This window comes from Crocodylus porosus, unplaced genomic scaffold (genome assembly GCF_001723895.1).
Source record: "Crocodylus porosus isolate Cpor-Errol unplaced genomic scaffold, CroPor_comp1, whole genome shotgun sequence".
Classification (NCBI taxonomy): Eukaryota; Metazoa; Chordata; order Crocodylia; family Crocodylidae; genus Crocodylus; species Crocodylus porosus.
Genome location: NW_017728909.1, coordinates 50,296,296 through 50,309,865, shown reverse-complemented (window position 1 = coordinate 50,309,865; position 13,570 = coordinate 50,296,296). Strand labels below are relative to the sequence as shown.

Here is a 13,570-nt window from a genome sequence, read left to right as displayed (position 1 = left end):
AGTGTGAGTGTGGGCTATACATGAGGAGGTATGGTTGTATATGTGACAGTTCAGGGCGGGGTGTGGGTACATGTGTGCAGTGGGGTGCGCATGTGGGACCCCTTAGAAACATCTCCCCCATACACACATGCCCCTCTTATTGTGTACAGTCCCTGCCACCAGTGGCAGTAGCACACAGCGAGGCCTCAGGGTGCTCACAGCCCGCGGCAGGTGGAGACCTCTGGGGGTACGTGGTGCATGGTATGAGCTCCAGGTCCAGCTGTGCATGGTCCCAGCGAGGCTGCATCCTAGCGAGTCTTAGTGAGCCCTGCATCCCAATGAGCCCTAGGACTGTACCCCTGCTGCATGCAAAACCGTGTGGTGCAGGAGCCAGCCCGGTTTGGCCATGCATAGGCCCAGCAAGCTCCAGGACTGCATGTGGCTGGGCCACCCACAGGGAGAGGGGTAGAGCTGGTCCAGCTCCATAGAGCCTGTGCCAACCTAGGCTGTGCGCTCCTACTGCCCTGACCCAGCGCCCGCCGGCCCTGGCCCTGGGGCACCAGTGCAGGCCCTACACTACCACCTGCCTGTTTACTGCCACTGCCACTTCCCCCTTCCCACCTGCCACCACTGCCCTTCCCCTATCACTTCCATTCATTCCTGCTCAACTTCACCGCTTCCCCACCACACCCCACCTGCCTGCCACTCTGGCACCATGTGTTCCTGGCTGCGTGGCTGGGATCGCACGGTGCAGCAGGAGCCAGCCAGGAACCATGTGGTACTGGCTGGGCGGGGCTGGTTCTTGCTGTACAGACTATCCTCTCTCTTCCCACACTGCCTCATTCACGCATCTTAAATTTCTCTTTCTTTTACCTTGGCGCAGATATTCAAATACCCATGTCTTGTTTTAGCTTACACTGTAGGCTAGTTGTAGCTTTTGGAGAAGATAAAAACTCTGCAATTACTAACTCAGTATCAGGGATCTGGGTTTTCTGTTCACAATGGAAAAATGTGGATTTCCTCCTTTAAATGAGAAACATGCAGGAAATGGCAGAGTTCTAGCCTGCAAGGGGCTGTGGGGAGCGGGAGCAGGGTGATCAGGCAGGGGGCACCACATGCATGCAGTCCCAAGGGGGAAATGGGTGGGCATGTGCCCTGCAAATTTGTGCATGTGATGTTGGTGGATGCAGGCTGGCAACTGCGGGCTTGGGTCTTCTTGCCCTGCTGCCCTCCCTGTGGGGGCCTCCATAGCCCAGTGGGTGAGACCTGGCATTGCAGGGCAGAGTGTGGTGAGAAGGCTTGGTGCTGCTACCAAGAGCTCCATGCCACCACGGTGGCAGCAGTAGGCTTGCATAATGTGGAGTTGTGCCCCACTGCTGCTGCCTGGTGGACAGGGAGCACCTCACCATGGCAATGTGGCAGCACTGAGCCTCTCTGCCCTCCCGTGCTGAGTCTTGCCCACTGGGCTGCAGAGACCCCAGAGGGAGGGCAGCAGGCCAAGGAGCCCCGAGCCTGCAACAGGTGACCTGCATCCCCCACCCCACCCCATGGGCTCTGCTCCAGCCATGGCACTCATAGGGGAGGGGGAGCCAGGCTCCATGCTCCGGTCTGGCTGCAGCAGCAGCTGCCATCTCCTATGGGTGGCAGCCAGGGCTTGGGCACTGCTGGGGGGAGGCAGGGGGCTGTGGACCTGGCTCCCTGGCCCTATAACCCTGGCAGCTAGGCAGCCCTGCAGCAAGGCTGGGGGCAGTAGGGGCTGTAGGTTGTAAGTGAAGGGTACCAGCAGGGGTGGGGGACTGTGGGTTGGGTAGTGAGGGGTACTGACTAGGCCAGGGAGCTGTGGGTTGGGAGTGAGGGGCACCTGAACAGGATTGGGGGCTACCTGTTGGGAATGAGAGGCACCAGTAGGGCTGGAGGAATGGGGTACTGTGGGTGGGGAGTGAGGGGTAATAGCATGGGCAGGGCACTGGTATATCATGGCTGTTTGGTACCACAAAGCAGTTGGGGAGACGACTGCAGCTGGAACCATGTCCTGGTGAGCGAAGGGGCAGAGGGAGCTCGGATTTTACCATTGTAAAAAAACCCAAAGTCAAATACCAAAATGTGTAGGTATTTAGAATTCATTTTATTACAGTGATTTGAAGCACTGGTAGGCTTCCAAATTGCTTTAAAATTGTAAATATATCAATAAAATATTATGTTCAACTGATACCTATATATAGCGGTATTTCATTTTAATCACAGAAAAACACTGATTTGGGGGGCTTAATCAGGGAATTTTGTTTATTTTTAAACAGAAAACCATGACCCCTGCTCATTATGGAGATTCACCTCTTTCTCTGGTTGCCGAAATCTGGAACAAAGGACCAGCTTTATATTCTGCACCTATGACTTATATAACTTATTACTGCAAATAGAATGGTCTCTTTTTATCTGTAGAGATATGAATATTATACCTTAAAATTTACATGGTTTATATATTATATCTAAAGACATTGTGTTACCTGGGTAGATTGGTAAAGGACAGTTGCAGGGTACTTTTAGGACCAGTTTTAGAATGAAATTACTTTTGTAGATAATAAGAGCTCAGGGCACTCGTACACATGATGAAATTGGCCTTTTAAGTGGTTTAATTGCCCGTTTTTACTGGTTTAATTTTTTTAAACTGTTTTTTACAGTTTACACCTGCGGCGGTGGAGTATGTTTCTGTTTTGTCACACTGCAAACGTTGGGCAGTGTATTTTGATTTAAATGACTTTGTTATGTAGCAAAATAAAGCATCTGATGTATTTTAGTGTGCTATGTAACAAATTGCAGTGATACATCTGGAGAAGGCAGCAGGGATTGGGTTCTGGAAGCCCAGGCATGCTCAGGTAAGTTTTGGGCTTAGTGTGCTTCCAGTGCCCTGTGCACTGTCCTCGCCACCTTCTCTGGCCTCCAGGACACCCAACTGCTCTCTTGCCTTCCCATGCTGGCTCAGGGCAAGCCAGCCTGTCCCTGGGTGGTCCCAGGTGGCAGGAAGGCAGCGAAAACAGTGTACAGGGTGCTGGAAGCCCACCAAACCTGGGCTTCCTTGAGCATGCCTAGGCTCCCAACACCCCGTACACTGTTGGATTGGGCTGGGTGCTGCCTGCAACCTTGGGCAGCACCCATGCAGCTACTAGCACCCTGCCCATGTGGCCCCATGCGATGCTGCTGCTGCTGCTGCGGAGGGAAGCACCAGGCACCCCTGCAGCTCAAGGGCTGTGCAGCCCGGCAGCAGCTTGCGTGGGCAGGCTCCACCAAGAAGGGGTGGGGGGGAAGTGTTGAGAGGCCCTCTTCTCCCCACCCTAGTGGATTGTGCCAACCTCTCATGTGGCTGGTGGGGCCAGCTTCTGTGATACCCCCTGAGTTGCAGGGGCCATGGTCTTTCCCTTCACAGTGCTGGTACCTCCTGGGCAGCACCCACCTGCTAGCAGCCCACCTGGGCAGCCCAGGGGGCACCGCTGCCATGGAGTGAAGGACCGGGACCCCCCACAGCTCAGGGACTGCTTGTCCACTGGGTGTGGAAGACATGGGCAGGCTGGGGGTGGGGGGAGGATCAGGCCCCTCACTGCTGCCTTTTTGGCAGAGCCTGCCTGTGTGAGCTGCCACGGGGTCATGCAGCTTCTGAGCTGTGGTGGGGCCCAGTGCTTGCTTCTGTGGCCGTGGTACCAGCTGGGGACACCCTGGCAGGCTGCTAGTGGGTGGGTGCTGCCTGGGGAAGCACCACCACGTAAGGAAAGACCAGGCACTCACAGTTCAAGGCCTGCTAGCAGCTCGTTCCCTGGCTACAGGAGAGAGGTTGGGCAGGCTCTGGGCAGGGGGGGAGGGGGAGGGAGTGTTGGGCCCCTTGCCACTTCTTTTCTGGCTGAGCCTGCCTGCGGCCAGGGAGGTGAGCTGCCAGCGGACTGTTACTGTTTCATAACAGTGACGGAAGTCCCTAAATTGAAACAGTGAGTTTTTAATTGTGTTGATTTAAAAACCCACTATTTCAATTTAGGGAGAACTAAGCTCCTGTCATGTGTACAAGAGGCCTTAGATTTCATAAGCTGTCAGGCGCTGAGTTTGTGCAGGCCACTGGCTACATATGCAGGCCAACGTATGCAACTGTGATTGAAGCCAAATGTTTAATTTCCAGAAAATATGCCTTGTGTATTGAATCTGCTTATCCTTCTCAAGCACAGCAAAATAGATCTCTCTTGTATTGCAAGTCTTCATCCAAATTAGGTGGCTCAACTTAACAGAAGGGAAGAAAACAGAAGGTGACATTGACCAAATTGGTCCAAAGAATAAAACAAAAACTTTTAATTCTGCTCAGATCCGTTGAAGCTCCTTTGATATCTCCTCAGTCTCATTCTGCATATCTGTTGGAAGCCATTACTTTCTCTCAACTCTATAGGATTTCCTGCATTTGCTTTCTGTCTCTTGTTCTGTGGCCCCTGGCACATTACACTTAATTGATACCCAGCCACACATTAGTGCAATTAATGATGTGATAAAACAAGGAATAACCCACAAAGTTGTGATACAAAAATGTGTAGTAACTTTGTGGTTGGTTCGTATCATATCATTAATTGAACATGTGGCCAGGCTGGGGGCTCCCGCAAGGCTGGGAGCCCCATCAGGTGACAGGACTCCCATCTGCAGGAGCTTGCTACTTGCTGGTACAGGGGGATAGCGTTGCCAACTCTGAGTGAAACTATTCTGCAAGATTCTGAAGGTAATCTGGCAGGAGGTCCCCCCCCCCCAAAAAGGATGCAGCACAATCTCCTGGACTGATTTCAAGAGTCGCTGGAAGATCAGTGCTGATTCTGGAAGACTCCTGGGGAATCTGGAAGGGTTGGCAACCCTACAGGGGGAACCCAGAATCATGATTCCCTTGCACTGACAATAAGGTGTGATGGGATCTCATGCTGGATCCCACGGTTAGATCTCATAGCATCTTCACTTGTGTATCCTCCAGGGTCCTGTTGCTAATGATGGGAGGGAGAAAGCCTACCCCATCAGTGGGGTAGAAGGCTCAGCCATTTCTAAACACTGCTGGATTCTTGCACTGGCATTTCAGATTATTATGTACAAGGAGCTGAACACTGATAAGTTTACTCAGCATTCAGAGAGATGAGCTGCTGCTTCCTTGTTGCTGGTGGCAGTTAGTCTGAAAATTAGAGGCCTCCACTGAACCTGATGTCCAGTTTTTTGTGCTTGCTTGGAAAACCTTTGCCAGTTCATGGTGGGGGAGGAGGAGGAGGGGATGATGTTTTGACAGGCATAACAGGCAGCTCTGTGCCCTTGACAACTTTGATGCATAGGGCAGTGCTGGTTGCTGTTCTGCTGGCAGTGGGGGCATGGCCATCTGCAGCAGTGGCTATTTTTGTGCCCTTCCCTTCAAAGGTGGTGCTTGGGGCTGTGTTCTCCTCTGGTTTCTGGGAGCCTGCATTCATCCCTTGCTGGGAAGAACCAGTTTGCCCATCCCTGCTGTAAGTCAGTACAGTATTTATTTCCTTAGAGAAACTTATAAACCTGCATGTGTGCAAAACCTGTTCTATTAATGAAAAAGCATAAACCCTTCTAATCTCCTCCTTGGCTGCAGTGTGTCGGTGCTATTTCAATAATACAGGGTGTGCCCTTTTTTTAGCCTGAAATTGAGTAGCAAATCAGTTTAGCAATTGCTTAGTCATAGGTTTAATTCTTTAGAAATGGCAGCATATCTTTGCAAATGCCCACCCGGTAGGGCTGTGTGAAATGGCACCATTCTGTTTCGACTGTGTTTTGACGGAACAGCATTTTGTTTTTATTCAAAACTGCTGTCCCGTTTAGTTTTGTCAAAACATTTTTGCTGTTTCTATGTTTCACCTGTTGCCTATAATGGGGAAGCTCAAAACAGCCTATAACTTTGTCATTTCCAGCCTGATTTGGATGAAACCTGCAGGAATGGTAGCCCCTTCTGAGGGCATGAAGCCTGCCAAGTTTCAAGGAGATAGATGCAGGGGTTTCAGGGAAACTGCACCTCAAAGTTTGGAAAGCAAAAAACTCCTGTCACGTGTAAGTGTTAAGCTGCAGTGGGGTCAAAACTGCAGGCTTGCTAGCCCCTGCTGAGGCAACAAAGTCTGACAAGTTTCAAGGAGATGGGTGCAGGGGTTTCTGGGTTCTGGGTTCTGCACCTCTAGCTGCTGACAGGCAAAACTCGTGACATGGGTGGGTGATGCTGTGTGTGTATTAAGGTACGCCCTCACTTAACTGACACCAAGGCAGAAAGCAGGGCAGTTCAAACAATGCTGCCTTCTTATTCAGTTTTTCCATCCCTCCCAACAGCACTGGGATTGGAAGAGACCTCAGGAAAAGATGGCAGTCACTGGCCAGCTACACAGTCAATAATGAGATCACTCCTTTCCCCCTCTTCCCCCTCCCTCTCCTCACTTTAGTTTGTTTCCCTGCAGGCAACCCCAGCTTGAGCTTTGAAACGGAAACAGTTAAAAAATTTTGAAACGTTTCGACTTGCCTTGTTTCATTTTGAGGCTGTTTCGAAGCTTTGTTTCATTTTGATTTTGCTGTTTTGAGCTTGAAACAAGTCAAAACGAAACTGCTGGCAAAATTTCACACAGCCCTCCCACCTACACTGTTCATTCCTCTAAGTGCATGACAAACTATGGTAATGTTCTTGCAATCTCAAATGAAGTCTGAAGTAGTTTGTCTATTTTTCCTTGAAAATCTATGTATATATTTTGTCTTAAGTGTACAAAATGGAGCAGGTTTGGCTTTACAGTGGAGAGAAATCAATGGAATCGGTCCCAATTAACATAAATATTATTGCTGTAACTGACAGGTTATGGCCCATCGTATATGTGTTTTGAAAATCTCTCTCTTGCTTTTTAGCTGGCGACACTATTAGTAAACTTCTACTAAATCTTTAGTTTAAATAATGAATTCAGCCTACTTCTTAGCAGTGCTTTTAAGTATGAAGTAATATCTTGGTCCCGTTATGACAGTGACAGAATTCCAATAGATTTAAACTGGGCAAAGAGGTCATTCATACTATTTAAGCATTTGCTTAAAGCAGTTGCTTTGGATGAGAGTCTGTGGTCTGTAGCTGAAGCTTTAGCTCTCAAAGGTGATGCAAGTGGGGTAGGAAAAGAATCTGGGAGGGTATGTTTAGTCACTCCCTCTGTGGCTTAATAAAGTTTTACCCTGCCTACTGGAAGTTCAAGAGGATCTCGTGTTGGACAATATGCTTTGCTTGCTTCTGGAATCTCATTCAGCATTGAAAGCTACCACAGTCTTCTCTTACCAGCATTGGTTAGATGTTTGTAAACTTGCCTGCTGGAACCAGACCATAGTGATCTGTTGTATTTTTAACTTCTGTATTAGATTATTGCTACGTGCCTTCAAGAGGGAACAGTTTGAGGACTGCTGGAAGCTCAGCTGTATTCAGGATGCGACTACTCTTGAGGTTATTTGCAAGAATTTTTCAGTTCTTTAAACAACTCCTTAGATGTCTTTGTACCATTCAAGGTGATGACTCTATTGTATAAAATCCCATATGGTCACCAAAGGCTCAGTGTAAAATATCTGTATATAAATAAATATGGAAGATATTAGCACTGTTTTCTCATTGTATTGCCCTTGACTCCAGAGTTTGTCTCCCCTCAACGTCTTCCAGAGCCCTTATTTTCTAAGCATAAAGTTGAGATGCTAGATCCTTTCCCTATACATTTCTCTAAGAGACTGATAGAGAGGAAGGATGGGAGTAGAGGACACATTTTTCCTTTTGCTACTAAAAAAAAAAAAAAAAATCTAATGGTATATTAAATATTGTATATGGATCCTGAGACAAGTTGTCTGGCAACTTTTATAGATGCAAATAAATAAATACACTACTGATACTACATTCTTTCCAGTTAATTGGGAAATAGCTTAAACATGCCTGACGGAGGAAGAGGGGAAGGAACAAGAGAGAGGTTGAACTGTTGGTAGACAAATGAACTTGTAAAAGGGGGTATGTGATCAATTTACTAAGCACCATGGAAGTGCCCAGGAATCTAGCCAGGGGAAATTCTGTGCTGTCCAGAGTATCAAAGCCACTTTGTAGTCAGACAATTTGGCCAGTTTTTTTAAAAGATGTGCGATCTGTTTGGCTTTTTTAGTTTGGTATTTGGTACCTAAAAAGCAAACTGGTAGATTTATTCTACTGCTTTTTATTCTATCCCTCTAGCATGTACCCTTTGTACAGAAGAAATATGTCAGTACGAGACTTTTTCAGCTACAGTGTCTGGAGTTCTCTAGTGTTTACAGTTTGGGACCTTTGCTTTCAGTCTACTTTTCTATCAGAACACAAAAAGACAGAAGATGAGTTCTGAAAATTTAAAAAATCTGGTGCAGCAACAAAGGAATAATGGTTCCAGTAACAGAGTTGGCTTCATCCAGAGGTAAAGGAGAACGTAGACAAATAGATAATACGTATCTTGAGCACAAAATATCAGTGACATTCTTGTGCTATACTCAACTTATCATGATTACTGAAGATCAATGCTTTTTATATTCCTGCTGTAATTGATAACAATGCATTTTGTGGGTTGTATTTAGAAGTGTCAGTCAAGTTGGTTAAAATGCATGTACTATATGTGCAATAGAATTTTGCTATTGCTTTTGCTATTTTTAATGAAGATAAACATATTTTATGACTGAATCACCAACTTTAAGTGTTTCTTGCTTTGATCAATTTGTGGGCTAAGCCCAGAGGCTTTTACAGACTCTTTAAAATGACTCATTTCTCACTTTTATAAGATGTACCACTACTTGGTGGATCTCTCAAAAACAGTACAATATCAAACAAATATATTTTGCTAAGTAAACCATGCCTTGCTTGCATATACCAGACCCAGAAATATGCCAGTTTTGGGGAATCTGTTCTTGGGGTACCTCCCTCTGTTTGGTCTCAAGCACACCAAAGACCTCTGATAGTCATCTCAGGGGATCACCCCCGGGGTCACTTCTGTAGCACATTTTTGTATGTGACATGCATGGGTAGATCTAGGATTTTGGAAAGGGGGCTGTAGGGGGAATGATCTGATCTGTACGGATGGCTGCAATCTGGCTCCCAGCCTCTCTTAACGCTATAGCAGGCAGACTGTGCCACAGGAGCAGCAGCAGGGGAGTGTTTTTAAGTCCCTCAAGTAGTTAAGAATCTTCTCTCCCTCTTCCCTTGTTGATTGTGCTCAGCTGCACGCCATCTTCCTTTGTCTTCGTTTTCCCCATCTTCCACCCAGCACTGCTGCTGCTGCTGTCCCCAGCTGATGAGGGCAGGATGTTGTGATTCAGGCTTTAGGGCTGGCAGGAAAAACTGGGAGAGGATCAGGCAAAAGGAACCTGCCTGCAGCTACTATTGTCCCTGGCTGAGCCTGACTCTGTGTGCTGGAGCTGGAGCAAGCAGGAGTGACTCTGGAGCTCCCTTCCATCCATGCCCCCAGAGCAGCCAGACAACAGCAGTACTGGGCAGAGGAAGGGGGTGGTGTGGGGAAGATGCATAATTGAGCATGGATGGGCAGGGAGGAGGGAATTCTTATTAGCTTTATGGACTTAAGAACTACTTTTCTTATGCTGTGGTTGACTTTTGGGGGTGCGTCTGTGCTATTGTGCCTCCTCTGGATCTGCCCTGGACATGTGCAAAAGGGAACGGGTGGGTAGGGTGTACTTAGACTTACCTTAAGTGGCTTTTAGATGTTTGAGTGCAAACCTATTCTATCGTGCTTGAGTCTCTGAAAACACATCGATGCGCCTACTTTTGTGACTCCCTTTCATCGAACCTTTATAGCAGTGGTCAGCTGTTCAATCCCAATTGACCAGTTGATTGGGGAGCCGTTGACAGTCAATCTCGGATGAGCTGTCCAGGTTTGACCCTGCCCAGCTGGGGCCCTGCTCACCCCTGTCCCACTCCCTCTCTCGCTCACCACAAGGGCCTCCATCTGCCCGCCCCCCCCCGACTGACTTGCTGGGTGGGGGGGCAAGGGAGGGCACAGTAGATCCTGGATTGCCCTTTACTTCAAAAAGTGGTCTTCACCTTAAAATGTTTGGAGACCACTGCTTTACAGGAAGTCAGGGAAAATGGAATGGAGGATGAGGAGAAAGATGGATTCATTTCTTTTTACATGAGTGGCCTTTTTAATGATTCAACATGGGTGGACTTAGGTTCTCACTTAAGGTATGTACTGACATTTGGGAAGACTAGATTGCATTAAAAATGGCTACCTGATCTAATTTAGTTCGCCCAGGTGTGGACCTTACACTTACATCCCTGTTTATGTCAATCTAAGTGTGAACTGTGCAGAAGCTCAGGAAGGTGAGATTGGTCTAAAATGCCTGACACAATCTTAAATTAACTGTACCTTGGAGGTAGTCTACCTTAGATTAGGTCCAGTGAGATCGATGCAACTGAACTTCTATACAGTTCACAGCTGCTAGACCCAGGCCCAGGTCTGTCCTTTTTTTTTTTTTTTTTTGACCTCCCACTCCCAGCACAAAGTTATTTTTAGCTTTCTTAACCCTTGCCCCACCCCCAGAAGGATGAAAGCTTCCCTGCAGACTGGCCAGCCCCTCTCTGAGCCCACCAAACCCGCCATCCCACAAGCTGTTCCTGGTGTTGGTTTTACTGCCATCTGCCACTGCCAGGAGCTGAGGAAGTCAGGGTGTGGGGAAGGGTGAGCAGGATTGTGGAGTGGCTTGCCAGGGTGTTGTTCATCTGGGGGTGGGGGGCTTAAGGGCAAAAAATAGCCCCAAGTCTGGGGGTGAGAGTTCCCCATCTCTAAGTACCCCTGAGTGCTAGCTCTCATCCTGCCAAACCCCACCAGCCCCCTATGAGTCCTGCTTGTCACCCCAGTCCCTAGGTGAACCATACTAATCTCCCCTCCCCCTTCCCCAGTCCCCTCTGCAGACTCTGCTTGTCCCGCTGATGTTCCAGATCCCGCCTACAGACCCTGCTTGCCCCTCTTACGATGTTGTGGACCCTGCCAACCCTCTTTTCCCCACTCTGTGGATCCCGTTTGCTTCCCTTAGCTCCACAGAGCCTGCTTGCCCCTCTGATTCTCTTAAGCTCCCCCTGTTAGCCCCCCTGCCAAAACTATTTACCTGGGATCAGGTGGCCATTTTTAACTCTATCTAACCTCCCCCTAACCTCCCCACATGTCTACAGTACCCTTAGACATGTAAGTATCATTTAGTTGCCAGGTAGGATTTGGGCTCTTGTTTGATGTGTTGGCTAAAGAGGAAATAGTATTCACAGATGCATAAGAAGGAGAATATGAAGTAGAGGAAGGGTGATATTATGACCATTAGATATGTAGTTGAGAGGCTATCATTGGAATACTATTGAATACGGTTGATAAATTGGAAAGGATTCAGAGAAAAGCTACAAGTAGGACTCAAGACCTGGGAAAACTACAACACGATGAGAAACCATAGCAGCTCAATCTATTTGGCCTAATAAAGAGATGATGACTCTATCAGAAGGTATAAGCACTTGACATGACAACAGGACTCATAATAGTGAAGGATCTTGGAATTTAGCAAAGGTACAAGAAGATGGAGGAGGTGGAAACTAAAGCTAGACCCATTTAGACTGGAAACAAAGTGCTTTTCTTTTCTCTTTTTTTTCCTTTTTTTTTTTTTTTAACAGCACTGTTATTTAACAGCTTTCCTAGGGCTGGGGTGTGTTCTGACGGGTCAGTCTGAATCAGGAGTGGATGCTTTTACAAACTTTAACTTCAGATTAAGTTATGGTCTTGATGCAGCAATTTTTGGCAGTACAGAAATACCAGTGAATTTTGGGGTGGTGGTTTCCTGGGAATTCTTTTAAGCAGATAGTTGCTAATTCTTACAAGCAACAAGCACCTGCAGCACTTGTACATACCTTCTGTAAAACAGAGAGGAAGTTTTGAGTGTAAGGTTTATCTTTTAATTCCCTCTCCCTTGCCTCTTTAGTCCAGTACTTGCATGTTTACCTGTTGTGTGACAGCTGTGCAGAATCAACACAAGAAACCTATTTCTAGAGGTACCTTCAGTTCTCATTATCAAGGATCCTGGATTTTTCTGATTAAACCCCCCCAAATCTGTGATTAAAGGCCCCCCACCCTGCTAATGCCCCTTGCTCCCCACCCACAGGCCCTACCAGAGGGAGCCCCCACCTGCCAGGGCTATGGGGCCAGGGACCCAAGTCCTCAGCTTCCTGTCTGTAATAGAAGGCAGCAGCTGCTGCAGCAGGAGGAGCACAGAGCTGGCTCCCCCTTGCTGCCTGCCTGATGCAGTCTCAGGCAGGGGCTGGGATGGCTTCTGACCCTCGCCAGCCCTGCCAGTGCCCCCTAGCCATGACCTGCAACCCCCCAAGCCCGTCAGAGGTGCCCCCTAGCTCCTTGCAAGCCCTACTTATAGCACAGTAGGGGGGTTTCCTACCCTTTTTGCAATCGGCTCTTGCAGGCTGGAGCTCTGCCAGCCTGCAGAGCTCTTTGCAAAAGCAGGAAATCTGCAAGTTTCTCTACTAAAAGGGAAAATCCATTTTTCTGTGATAATATTGGAAAATCTATGGTCTTTCTGTTTTTCTGTGGGAAATGGAAAAAAATGGCTTGGGTGGATGGGATCCACTTTAGTTCCAACAGAGTATGTTGAGGTACACACTGGTGGGAAAAGGACAGAACACTGCTGTGGAAGTATCACTTTTTCAGCAACCTTTGTTGAGAGGAAGATGAGGTCCAGGTCTCACATTAAGATTACAAAAGGAAGAGGTAGCCAGCTTTCCATTCTATGGTAAATTCCAGGAAAAAGTTCTAAAATGAAACAGGAGATTTTAGAATTCCAACTATTATGTAGAACAGAACATGAATCCATCCCAGCAGCCATATGGAAGGAACTTGGACAACTCAGTCTACTGAAAAGCTACAAGTCTGAGAAGTCTGTTAAGTTGGGAGCCTAGAAGCCCTGGGAGCATAGGGCTTCAGAGAGTTCAGGATCTTGATTCCCTGTCAGCTTTCCAGGTTGGCTGTTGAAAAGTGAGACCAGGTGAGCTGGCAGGAGACCAGCTGGGTTTCCCTTGTGATTTAATGGAAATCTCTACATTCCTATTTTGGGTTTGGTATTTTGAAATGGCAAAACATGTTGTCAAAATTTCTGACCAAGTTGGAACAGTACCTCCCTGTACAGAGACCTGTTGTTTAAAGCTGTAGTAGACAAGATGCTGGCTATGTGCTTCCAGAAGAAGGCTGTTAAAGGTCATCAGGGATTTCCCTTTTTTTTTTTCCAATAAACTAGCAGAATGGTTTCCCTCACTATGATGGTTAGAGTCACTTGAAAAGCATTGGGGAAGAATTAAGAAACTGCTTGTTTGTGTTACTGTACAGGCAATCCTGAAACTTACAGTGCATTTGGTTCTTGATAACTGCATCTTAAGTTGAAACATCATAACTAGGAACCAATTTTCCCATAGGAACAGTGTTATAAATGCGTGATTGGTTTCTTTATGATGCTTGATACAGCTGTGTGCAGCTGGTAAGTCTGTTGTGGTGGAAGATAAGCGGGGAGGGAAGGGCTG

The 13,570-nt window shown here is 47.4% G+C and overlaps 1 protein-coding gene across 4 annotated transcripts in view; it reads left to right on the top strand.

Annotated features, from left to right (window-relative positions):
- ARHGEF28 (Rho guanine nucleotide exchange factor 28) overlaps positions 1-13,570 on the top strand; it is a 221,277-nt gene that overhangs the window by 31,886 nt on the left and 175,821 nt on the right. The window contains exon 1 of one of the 4 annotated variants that reach the window (XM_019532254.1): positions 8,407-8,423. The exons of the other annotated variants lie outside the window; for them this stretch is intronic. The gene's annotated coding sequence lies outside the window, so the exon portion shown is untranslated. Of the gene's footprint in view, positions 1-8,406; positions 8,424-13,570 lie in introns of those variants that run through there. 4 annotated transcript variants of the gene reach the window in all.